The 11,385-nt window shown below is 33.7% G+C and overlaps 1 long non-coding RNA gene across 1 annotated transcript; it reads left to right on the plus strand.

Moving 5' to 3' along the window:
• The first annotated feature begins 6,204 nt into the window (after window positions 1–6,204).
• LOC149899335 (uncharacterized) lies at window positions 6,205–6,843 on the plus strand. The gene is made up of 2 exons (XR_016457973.1): window positions 6,205–6,315; window positions 6,690–6,843. It is a non-coding gene; the product is annotated as an uncharacterized LOC149899335 (long non-coding RNA).
• The last annotated feature ends 4,542 nt before the right edge of the window (window positions 6,844–11,385 follow it).

The following is an 11,385-nucleotide window of genomic DNA, read 5'->3' on the forward strand; positions in this document are numbered from 1 at the left end:
AGGATGCTTTTCCACCAATAATATGCGAGAACGTGTATCGAGGAATGTGTATGTAAGTAAATAACCAATCATATCGCTTCATTTAGTTTGAAGTTTGAAGCGTTTAGCGTTTGAAGCGATACTATTGCTTATTACAAACATTCCTCGCTGCACATCCTCGCACATCCCTGGTGGAAACGTAGCCTTATTGTTTGGTTTCTTGGCCGTGTTAAGCTTTGGTCTGGTGATCATGACGCACAACGCTGAGGTATACGGTTTGCGATGCCGGACACTCAATCATATGAAAAACGTCGACAATGTTCTCTTGTTCCGTCGCAGTATGCGTCCGCGGCGAAGGGCAAGCGCGGTGAGTGGGGAGGTGTACTCCCGCACAGCGCGGCGTCATTCTCGATTGAACGCTGCGGTGTGCGGGTATGCGTCACGGCATATATGAATGCGACAATATGAATTTTTTCGTAGACAATAATAGAATTAGTTTGCAGCTATCCTTCTTTATATAAAAATATAGACAAAAAACATAAAAGTTTGATAATTACAGCAAAATTGTTCATGTTCACGTCTACCTTGGTAGCTGCGGCAAAATCAACTGACCACCTCTCCGCAGGGAAGGTAAATGCTGCGTCGTGACGCTGCGTCGGGGCGCATACCTCAGCGTTGTGCGTCATGATCACCAGACCAAAGCCACGTGTACGGGGAATCCATTACGTGATTCACAGTGTCCTGTATGGAATGATTTATGTGGAAATTTATAGCTGATTTTAACACGTATGAGACTTCTGTGAATTTTTCGGTCTGGTTGGTAGGAAGATGTTTTTACTGGGTAAGTTTTAATTTAACTCAGGCAGTTTTTATTAGGGCTAGATACTTGTCTGAGATTTTGGTATCATTTTCAATTACAGTTATTATTCTATTACCATAATGATAGTGTGTAAATTACCTTATCTCTTGTACAGAGTATAAATTAGTTTTAAGCGTTAAATTGCTATTCTCTTCTAATTTTGTTATATGAAAGAACAAACAGTAGATAGTAATACATTAGTAGAAGAATAAGAAAGCATATTTACGTGATATTTATCAGTACATATTAAAAATGGCGATATTGTATTGACAAATGAGAAACAAAAGCAAACTATATCTGACAATCAGAGCACACGATTATAGTTAACGCTAATTAAAATTGCCGGGTCATGTTACAAGAATAAAACACAAAAGCAAGTGTAACGAAAATAAATATAAAACAGTAGGTAATTGTAATACTGATAATACATCAATTTGCAACCATAATATACTAAAAATACAATGCCACTGCTGACTGCGCCAATAATTCACATTAAAATATTACAAAATAATACATTAATTAAATAATGTTATTTGCACAAAAGTCTAGCCAGTGATTTATGAATTACGTTTTAATAAGGCAATTTAATTTCACAATTATTCGCACAATCAATTATTTCATGGCGGAACATTAAATGCACTTTTTAGGCCTGCGGTTTTACATGCATATTTTGATCACTAGGTAAATAAACGAACATACTTTAAAATAATACACAATAATATGTAAGTATAAAAATATGGTCTGATTCCCGAGTTATTTTTCTAATGGTGGTAGAAAATTCAACAATATTATCAGAATATCTTACTTAGAACATCAAACTTCGATAATATTAGGTACCCTATATTTAATACCAAGTAAAGTCATGTTACAAAGGTAAAGGAAACAGTATTTACTTAGCAGAATATAAAAGCTCCCATGCTGTAAGTCAAAAAGATTCAAAATGCATATACAAGGACAAAGTTCCTTTCTAATCCCAAATGCACCATACGTCCTATTAAAACTTTCTTTCACTCAAACAAATTAAAACGTTTATAAATCCCAGCCTACTTTACATCTAGGGCATTGACCTGAGCTCTATCTTTTATTCTTCACTAAGTTTAGTAGGTCGCGACTCTTTACAAGTCATCTATATTTAATACTGTGTTAAGAAGAGTCGTAAAGGCTCTTTATTGTACGTTTTTAAATTGGACCTGAAAATTTTGAGACGACAATTTCTACTATTTCTACTATCGTAGGTACTCTGCGTTTCTACTATTCTATCTACGACGCTTAAATTGGACCTGAAATTTTGAGTCATCAATTTTTACTATTTCTACTATCGTACTCTGCATTTCTACTATACCATCTACTAATCTACTACGCTGATATTTTACCAATAGCAACAGTTTGTAATAATGCTCGACGAATGTACGCAAATGTTTGTAACTATTATTCGCAAATAATGTTGTTTTGAACCGGATTGCCAGAGCTGAAATAAAGTAACATAAAAATACTATGACAATATAATCTTTTAGACTACAGGCCCATGTTGAAAAAATTATGGGTCATTTGACCCACCACCTGACCTATCTAGAATGATATAAGAGCATAAAATAATAAGATTCAGCACTATGACGTCACTCGTAAGCTGTCCACCTGAGTGCAGGCACAGATTAGAGAATAGTTACTTCGTAACAGATACATCACTCCCATACAAAAGCTAAAATACCTACGCTATATTTACCTACAAAATGCGCCGCAACTCGGCTGCAGTAAGAAATGTACTCTACGAACACGCACCGAGAAGCGAGTTTCCCGCGCACGCTGCGTGATTGCGTCATCAAACGAAAACTTTAGGGTTGTACCGAGCGCGTAAATTAAACACAGAGTTGCTGAAACACTTAATTTTTTATTGTTAATTATATTTGTTACATTATACAATAAAAAAAATGAAATCTTATTGATAGTAGTTGTTTCCTTCGGTTTCACCCGCGTGGACCCGCTATATGTGTCTCCTGGATAAAAAGTAGCCTGGTAGGTTTGTTCCTGTTTAGGCAATTGACAATTCCTTGTTATTCACTCTTGAACTCCGACACCCGTCCACATCGCAATAACCGGGCATCTTGGTAGCGAGCGCGGGAAACGTGACGCGGGTGCGCAGTCTCGCGTGTGCCAACCAACTGCCGCTTGGGTCGGTACCGACCTACTGTGCGGTAGGCACTTATAGCGCGACCTTGAGCGAGTGACGGAGGCCTGGTGCAGGTGAGAATTCGAAAGTTTAGGTAGAGATTTTCTCCCCTTGTCTCCATGATTTTTGTACGGCGTTGCGGAATAATGGCTTAAAAGCAGTATAGAAATAGTATGACACAGATGCCGTACAAAAATGGTGGTACACAAAGTCGGAATTTATTTTTATTTTTCGACAGTTGCCGGGGTAAATTTGGTCATTTGATTTTGTACGGCATCTGTGTCATACTATTTCTATACTACTTTTAATCAATTATTTCGCAACGCCGTACAAAAATCATGGAGACAAGGGGAGAAAATCTCTACCTGAACCTTCGAATTCTCATCTGCACTCAGGTGGACAGCTTACAAGTGACGTCATAGTGCTGAATCTTATTATTTTATGCTCTTATATCATTCTAGATAGGTCAGGTGGTGGGTCAAATGACCCATAATTTTTTCAACACGGGCCTGTAGTCTATTTGATAAGAAATTAACATTCTTAGCTCTTCTTTATATTTATTTATTTGTTTAACATATTCGTGCTACAAAGGGGATAAGAAAAATATTATAAAATTATGTTAAACCATGTTGGGGCTTATCTAAACTGATAAGAGGAAAAGCGGTAAAACCATAATAACCGTAAAATAAATAATGATAAGTATTACCGGATTTTCTTACAAAAAAATAATAGAATAAATACGGTAGATACGATATATTATGATTTTTTTTTCTCTACGTACTTTTTAACATCGGTACATGGTCATTAAAATTTTTTGACGTAGATACTTTCATAATATTTACACAAATAATTGTTTTAGATGTTTATCCATCTTTATTCGCCTAAAATTCACTACATAAATAAATGTTTAACTGAATATTGTAGAAGCAAGTAAAATCTCGAACACATTACACAACACAATACCACACAATTTTCTTTAATATACGAATTTTTATGGTACAAAATAGTCGTTTACTTGACAAGGTTCTCGTATAATGTTATGGCGACACCATACCGAACCGTTGGTTTTTATGTCCCTTGTATATGAACAAACTTTTAACGAATTCCCGGGACACATTTTAATTAATTTTAAAAAAGTTTTAACATAGGAAATTCGAATGTTATTCATGCAAATGTGTTTGTGTGTATGTTACGTGGTCATGGATTTAGTTTATACATGATTGATTTATCTATACTTCTATACTAATATTATAAAGCTGAAGAGTTTGTTTGTTTGATTGTTTGAACGCGCTAATCTCAGGAGCTACTGGTCCGATTTGAAAAATTATTTCGGTGTTAGATAGCCCATTTATCGAGGAAGGCTATAGGCTATAATATCGCATTACGCTAAGACCAACAGGAGCGGAGCCACGCGGGTGAAACCGCAGAGCGCGGCTAGTTCTATATAATTATAATTTTTTACATCAAAGAAATTGTTAAAAGTTTGACTTTAAGACTTTTACTATAGTTATCGTATTATCTTTATTCAAGAAAGTACGAATTAAATGCGACTTTGTCTTACATCTAAAATTATAAACTTACTACGAAGTTTCTCTATTTTCATCAAATTAAATAGAATTCTCTTATAAAGGAAAGTTACTTACGTGCAGTTAACTTGATAACAGATTGCCGTCGCCTTTAAGCATAAGCAGCTTGAACAAGTGCTAAGTAATTACATTGCTTTTCCCTTTGAACAGAAATTGTATTCAATTAACAGGCCCAAACTAATCTTGGTACGTTCTAGAATGTTCGAAATCACATTTCGTACATTAGTAGTATTATTACTACCTATGATAAATGAACTGTCTTTAAAAAAAAACATTTGATTTAAGAAAAAAATAATGGTGGTAAATTTAAATTTAGAACAATGGAACGCAAATGACATTCGCATATTTTTACAATTAAAAATACAATTGTATGCCATAGATAAAACCAGAATGCTTATTGATGAAAATCACAAATGAATTTGTAATTACCACAGTAATTACTGAGAAACCAAGTTCATAGATTGTTAAGTCAGCGATATTGTGTTCATCTTCTCGAAAATTTGAATTAATGAAATTGATATTAGATCAGATTCTTAATAAGTAATTAGAATGATTTTGCATAACTACGAATATTTTGGAACTACATACATTTTCAAACGTGTGTAATAATTATTATCCAAAATAATGTTTTGGTTTTGAATTTCATAGAATATATTCCCACGGTATTGCGAGATAATAGTTAATATCTTGTAATACCTTAAGTAGGTACTAAAATAACATGTCTAGAGTCCGCTAGATATATTTTATAATATAAAATTCTCGTGTCACAATGTTAGTCTGCATACTCCTCCGAAACGGGTGGACCGATTCTCTTGAAATTTTCTGTGCATATCGGGTAAGTCTGAGAATCGGCCAACATCTATTTTTCATATGTACCACGGGCGAAGCCGGGGCGGACCGCTAGTATTTTATAATTATTATGTGAGGGATTGAGTAGTTGTTATTATACCTAATAAAGTACTGAAATTCTCATGGAAAAGAGATGTTTGACCGCGGTAAAATGCTTCCACAAGATAGTACAAAAAGCTTATAATTAAATTGCTTCGTTTCGACGTGAAAGAAACACAAACAAACAAACACACATTCGTATTTTACGTAAATGGGTAAAACCGCGAAAAATTGTACATGAATTATTTTTTCAATGTTCCCATTTTATTTCTCATATGGCATCAACGTTTTTTGACAACAAGTGTTTTGTTAGATATGTAATAAAAGGTATGCTTGTGTTCTTTTAGATTATTTCATAAAACTCAATCTATCTCTTGCAGAAATATTTTATTTTATATTTTTTTTACTGGCTCCACTTTTCTGTCCATATAAAAAATATTTGTCCACCTAACACCCTTGTGACAAAAACTGATAACCCCTACGAAATGGTATGACTGACTCGCATTTTTATGAAAAATTTAAGTTATTCGGTTCTTATTCAACATGTACATAAAAATCTTTTAATGCACAAGGCCTTAATCTTTTTTTTATTATTATTTAAAAAACTGTCCACTTTTTTTATACGTGTGTAACGTCACGTATGTAACGTCTCTAACTGCCATACTATAAGAATTATCAGAATCCTTCTCTTATTTTATTGAGTGGCAACACTATTTGGCATGCTGGCAAAATTTAAAAAACAAAAGCAGCCATTTTTTCTTTGAGAGAAATGGTGTTTTGTATTGATGTGAGATTTGTCGCTCGAAAAAAGGGTATTTAAAGTGTTCGATTGCGAGGTAAGTATATATATTCTGTCTTATTATTATAAATCTTTACGTAGGTTTACTATAAAACTAAAGAATCAGACTACTTCGTGGTTCTTAGCATTCACAATCGAGTAGTAATTATAATTTAAGGTTATGTCGCCCGCATTTTTTGTCATGATTGTAACGATGTGTAACGAAATGTGTTACGTTACAGTCATGACATATTGTTAGGCTTAGAACACATAGGTCTAATAAAAAATTGCGCGAAAAAAGGACGATAATATCTCAAATCTAAATGGCTGAACGGATTTTGATGTGCAAGATATCATTGGATCTATAGTTTTCCATTACCTTAATATATTTTACCTGATTGTACAAAAAAAAATGAGAAAATCAAATTACAGATGGCGTTGACGAATGCCGAAAGGCAAAAAAATATCGAGAGAAGTTACAAGTTCAAAATCCCGAGAAATATAAAGAACTACAAACGAAAAATGCAGAAAGGAATAAAAAGCGGAAAAAATATCAATTTTTTTCAATACAATTTTGATTTATGCATCTTTTTGTTTTAATTCATTATTTTATGATATGAATTGGTTTTACCTACCTATATCTCCATTTTTTCCTGTCGTGTGAGTGTAAGACACCGTGTCGACGTTAACTTTTTAATGCTAGGAAGAAAAGATAACTGATATATGTACTAAGCTTTATAATGGTCATGTAAGTAACATTCAGTCATGTATGTAACGTTTGTTATGATGTCATGAATGTAACGGTACAATTTTTCGCGGTTTTACCCAAATAATAATGTAAGGATTTATATGAATAAAAAGACGGCAAGTTAACAAATAAGCCTTGTTCAAGGATGATTCGCATTTTTCGATGTACCTACAATCCTGCTTTCTATCCTAATAATACCAATCCCAATCCTCCTTATATTATAAATGCGAAAGTTTGTGAGGATGTGTGTGTGTTTGTTACTCTTTCACGCAAATACTACTGAACCGATTACAATGAAATTTAGCACATATAGAGAGTAACTTGGATTAACACACAGGATAGGTTTTATCCCGGAAATCCCACGGGAACGAGAACTATGCGGGTTTTCCTTTGAAAACGCGGGCGAAGCCGCGGGCGGAAATCTAGTATAATATAGTTATTCCAAAGAGGCTTTTTTGTCTTCTAAAAATCTATTTTAATCTATAAACGGTAATAACCACAACGAATAAAAAGTTATTCCAACTCATTTAATTCGCTAATAAACCTTATATATTTTCATTTTTCTCTGTATCTGCAATCACTTATATCGTTACAAAGCCAGCTGGTCCAATAAAATGTTATTTTCATTCAAGTGAATGGGCAGTTCGAGGAATTATAGTGGTTTAGTGTAATTTTCGCGAAGCGCATTCAAAAAAGCAATCAAACGTAAAACCGAAGCCTGCCATTCCGACCGCAAGTTTTTAAAAATAGCAACACTGCAATCTGTATTGGGACCATGCAGAGTAATTAAAATAACAGAGACACACGTCCCTGACCGCGTCAACCGCAGTGCTTAGTTAGTCTGTATGGATATGACATTTGGATGTACATGCTTTTAGAATCAAGGTCGTAGACGTGGTCGTTATGCGAGCTTCTTGTGAGAGCTGAAGCCTGAAGTGTTCTAGTTTAAGTACTTTACCGCTTTTGAGTGGTGTAATTCTTGTTTCATACGATGATACCGACGTTATGGCTAAATTTCTTTCTACGCTCGTTCCATTTGCATATTCTGCTGTTCTCAACGATACGAACTTTAAAAATTTATCCGATAGTTTAATGTAATATTTTTTAATTGATATACAGCTGTTGCTGTAGAGTTTTTTTTTTGTTATATACCGTCATATCCTCCAACATTGCCCGCTTTTCACAGTGTTTTGATCATATACAAGAAAAAACAAAATATGGACAGAATTGATGCTGTTATTTGAGTAGGGAATTGAATTTAGGATGAATATATATACTTGAAATAATCATATTCTTAATAGTTTCTCTAAAAATAAGGAAGAAAGAGGTGGGCGAAGTAAGGTGGAAAAGTATACAACTTTGCCCACCTTTAATATTTCAGCCATTTTAAGACTTACGTAGCTGTTTTTAAGAGACAAAGTACAAGACAAGGCAGAGATGCCGAATCTCTTACAAAAAATGATCCAAAATAAGTAGATCTTCATTAAATTGTATGGGCAAAGTTAGGTGTAATTTTCTCACAATTTTCATACAAAAATTTTTAGGGTCTAGGGTTGTCACAAAAAAATCAACTAGGTAAAGGATGAAAAAATTAAGTTTAATAAAATATGTAGGTGGGTAACAAGTAATAGGTAGGTACACATGCAATAATATTGCGTTCGTACTGTTTCTAGGTATATCTTTAAAATGAAACTGAAATTATGAATATTTATGTACCTATACGTAAATTCTACTACACATTTAAAAAGTACTTAGGTAGGCATACATACTCGTACAATCCTACCTAGGTACCTAAAAGAAAAAACATGCTGTGTACTTAATTTATACCTAAAAAAAATTACCTTGCTACCTATTTGTGAAAATGTGTCAGCCCTAGCACCTCAAAACGGTTGGGCAATGTTGGGATAGGTCACACTACATTTATTAACCTTACATTGCCCAGCGACAAAACTCCTATAATACTACGTATTTTTGCTTGTAAATAACAAATAACCTCCTTTTTTATATTCTAGTTTAATAAATAATAAGAAATATTCACGTATTCTAATTGATTCCCAGTGATCAGAGACAAGTTTTTTTAGAAAAATTTGGCACCACCAAAACACCTCCTTCTTTGTCGACATGTAGCAGCAGACTGATTGACGTTATACATGTGCTATCTAATCAGTGTTGCGAGAAAAGACTTTAATTTTCTACCAAAAAACAAAACAAGTCTTAAATGTCATGCTACTCCACATAAACACTCAGGAAAGTTAAAATTTCAATTTGGGCAAAGATAGGCTGGAAAGGCAATGTTGGAGGATATGACGGTATATATTTAAAGTAGCTGATATTATAAAGCAAAATTACCAATTTACTATTAAATAATACGTGTAAATGTAATATTCAAGACCAAATCTAAAAAATAAAATATGCATCAACCTAGATGATATTTTCGAGTGTTTTATTTGATCAAAAATATAAAATACTAGCAATGCCCTGCGGTTTCACACGCATAGATAGCGATATCGTTACAGTGAAAAGTCTACTATAGGTCGGACTATAGGTTTAATTTTTAATCACATGAAAATCACCTTTACCCCGTCCCGCACTAAGGCCTTTTTTTTGTTTTAGTGGGGAAATCTTTCATAGATACCCACGGCCTCCGGGGGAGGGGCCGTGGGTTATGTCGGATTCCTACCGACCAAAACCCCACTGTGTTCCGTCAAGACGCATATTGGTAGAATTCCTCCGTGACCCCCGCACTACGGCCTGCTCGAACAGTATACCTACTATTTTCTGTAGATTGACACTTTTAAAAATTCGTTATATCTTTTGAATGGAATATCCAATTCTTTTCATTTAAAAAGTATTTTGCTGGTATTGAAACAGTCTATAATAAAACATCATTTAATGGGATAAGGATTAATATATGTGTATGGATAACATGGTTTGATTACTGTCGGCACTTCTATTTACTTTGAAAACGTAAAAAAGTTGTTGTAGTAACATAACTACTGAAGATGGACATATGGTATCGCGGACTTTCTTGTAGATATTGATCCATTCTATAATACCGTAGAACATTTTTTTGTTCTATCTTCAATAGATTCCGCAGCGCACGCGATGACAGAAGTTTTATTGAGGATTTTTTTACACCTTGGGTTACATTATTGCATTTTTGGTAAGGATTCCTATTTTTTTTGAAAATGCAATATAGCCTATGTTGCTCAGTAAAGATGCAGCTTTCTAATGGTGAAAGAATTTTTGAAATCGGTCCAGTAGTTTTTGCGTGAAAACCATACATACATACTTACATACATACTTACAAACTTTTCCTCTTTATAATATGTATTAGTATAGATAGTATAGATTAAAATTGACTCGATAAAAAAATCACTTATTACTTGCTCTGTAGAGAAGATTAGGTCTCTAGTTCAGTTTTTAGCTGAACATAATATCAAGTTTTTAGCTGCGCCTAGTGTTTGATGAGCTCACAGGAAAAGGGTCTAGGGGTGTATGCGGGCGCGCGGATGAATTTTAGAAAGCTGGGTTTATGCGCAGTGTTAGGTAACTAAAATATATTTTGTAATGTGTATTCAAAAATTATATTAGCCTACTATTGTGAAGTTTTGAATAGGTACATATTATAATTGTTTTTATTTTTTCACGAAAACATCGATGATCGAAGTTGTATAAAATTTAGCACAGAGATGGGATTTATATGTATAAGATTAATTGTCTAGGTTATAAAACATATAAACAAACGATCGTGAAATTGTAGGTTGTCGATGTTGTGAAAAAAATTGTCATTAAAAAAATTGGGAATATATTTTTATAGAAATACATTCATATTAGTAGGTACATTCTATATAAAATTAATTTAAACAGCTGTAGAAGACTGTCTGTTTTTCGTGGTTCACGCAACGCACTGGATTAGTGGTTGTGGATTAGGGTGGAATTTTCTATAGTTTATTATCTACTATGTAGTACATAGTCCCCGTTTTCCAATTACAGAGCATAATGCGACTCAGTGCCGCACAATGCCGATTTATGCTGATGCTTAATTGGAACGTGAAACGCACCAGCAGGTTGCGCCAAGTTCAGTATTGAAAAAAAAAATCATAGAGTTAGCAATAACCTCATTAATGTGTAAATAAAGTGGTATACATAATAATTGGTTGAAAAATATTTACGGTTATTTTAAGTAATTTGGATTTTGATTTTTTCAACATTTTTTTCAATGTTTGTACCTTCATCCATACTTATATTTATTTTTTTAACACAATTTGAATTAACTTTGATTATTTCGAAAAAACTACAATGAAACGAAAGCTTTAAAATTTTTTCCAACAATTAATAATTACTAACGATAAATCGATTGCACGCATCAATTCACGC

Source organism: Colias eurytheme, chromosome 21, assembly GCF_061535395.1.
Source record: "Colias eurytheme isolate Ceu_HAF_F1 chromosome 21, ilColEury1 Martin Lab GWU primary, whole genome shotgun sequence".
Lineage (NCBI taxonomy): Eukaryota > Metazoa > Arthropoda > Insecta > Lepidoptera > Pieridae > Colias > Colias eurytheme.